The sequence below is a fragment of the Ranitomeya imitator genome, chromosome 7 (genome assembly GCF_032444005.1).
Source record: "Ranitomeya imitator isolate aRanImi1 chromosome 7, aRanImi1.pri, whole genome shotgun sequence".
Lineage (NCBI taxonomy): Eukaryota > Metazoa > Chordata > Amphibia > Anura > Dendrobatidae > Ranitomeya > Ranitomeya imitator.
Genome location: NC_091288.1, coordinates 183,837,205 through 183,839,055, shown reverse-complemented (window position 1 = coordinate 183,839,055; position 1,851 = coordinate 183,837,205). Strand labels below are relative to the sequence as shown.

The 1,851-nt window shown below is 41.8% G+C and overlaps 1 protein-coding gene across 1 annotated transcript in view; it reads left to right on the top strand.

Moving 5' to 3' along the window:
• The window catches only part of LOC138646129 (uncharacterized), a 126,846-nt gene that overhangs the window by 64,871 nt on the left and 60,124 nt on the right, over positions 1–1,851 (top strand). The window lies entirely within an intron of this gene.

The following is a 1,851-nucleotide window of genomic DNA, read 5'->3' as shown; positions in this document are numbered from 1 at the left end:
CATTTACTTTGTCCTTTGTCCACGTAATTTTTCAAACATCCTTTTATTTTGGTAAAAGGGTTAAAAGTTTAGCAAAAAATTTTCATTTTTATGGCAATATACAAAATTTATATTTTTAGGGACCTATTCAGTTTTGAAGTGACTTTATCCCCTTTACACGGAAACCTGTTTTCACTTTCTTGACTAGCCAATTTTTACAATTCTGACCAATTTATGAGGTCATAACTCTGCAGCGCTTCAATGGATCTCACTGATTCTGAGATTGCTTTCTCATTAAATATTGTACTTCATGATAGTGGTAAAATTTATTTGATATGACTTGTGTTTATTTGTGAAAAAAAATGGAAATTTGGCGAAAATGTCAAAAAATTAGCAATTTTCAAACTTTTAATTTTTATGCCCTTAAATCAGTGTCATATTACGCAAAGTAGTTAATAAATAACATTTCCCACATATCCACTTTACATTAGAACAATTTTGGAAACGATTTTTTTTGTTAGGAAATTATAAGGCTATGTTCACACCTTGCGGCGTCCCTCTGCGGGTTTTCCCGCAGCGGATTTGATAAATCTGCAGGGCAAAACAACTGCGGTTCTCCCTGCAGATTTATCGCGGTTTGTTCCGCGTTTTCCGCTGCGGGTTTCCGCCTATACTATTGATGCTGCATATGCAGCAATATGCAGCATCAATAGTAATGTTAAAAATAATAAAAATTGGTTATACTCACCCTCTGACGTCCCGATCCCTCGGCGCTGCACCCGGCGGTCCGGTTCCAGAGATGCTGTGCGAGAAGGACCCTTCGTGACGTCACGGTCATGTGACCGCGACGTCACCGCAGGTCCTGGTCGCACAGCAACTCTGACCGGACAGCCGCGTGCAGCGCCCAGGAGCTCCGGACATCAGAGGGTGAGTATAACCAGATTTTATTATTTTTTAACCCCAAATATGGTTCCCAGGGCCTGGAGGAGAGTCTCCTCTCCTCCACCCCGGGTACCACCCGCACATTATCCGCTTACTTCCCGCAACGTGGGCACAGCCCCATGCGGGAAGTAAGCGGTTCAATGTATTCCTATGGGTGCAGAATCGCAGCGATTCTGCACAAAGAAGTGACATGCTGCGGGTTGTAAACCGCTGCGTTCCCGCGCGGTTTTTCCCGCAGCATGTGCACAGCGGTTTGCGGTTTCCATAGGGTTTACATGTTACTGTAAACGCTATGGAAACTGCTGCGGACCCGCAGCATCAAAATCGCGGCGGTTCCGCGGTAAAAACCGCTAAGTGTGAATATAGCCTAAAGGTTATACAACATGTTGTACTAACATGTTAGGTTAGGCTATGGGTTGAACTAGATGGACTTAAAGTCTTCCTTCAACCTTAATAACTATGTAACTATGTAAAAGTTGCCCAGCGAATGCTCATCTTTACAACAAAATTTGCAAAACCATTTTTCTAGGGACCCCCTCACATTTGAAGTGATTTTGAGGGGCCTATATGACAGAAAATACCCAAAAGTGACATCTTTCTAAAAATTGCGCCCCTCAAGGTACTCAAAACCACATTCAAGAATTTTAATATCCCTTCAGGTGCTTCACAGGAATTTTTGGATTGTGGAACGAAAAAATAAACATTTACTTGTCTTTCACAAGCATTTTCTTTTAGACCTATTTTTTTTTATTTCACAGGGTAACAGCAGAAAATGGACCATTCAATTTGTTTTGCAATTGCTCCTGGGTGTGCCGATACCCCATATGTGCATAAAATCTACTGTGTGGGCACATGACAGGCCTTTGAAGAGCAGGAGCACCATTTGACTTTTTGAATGTAAAATTTGCTGTAATAAGTGGATGCCATGTT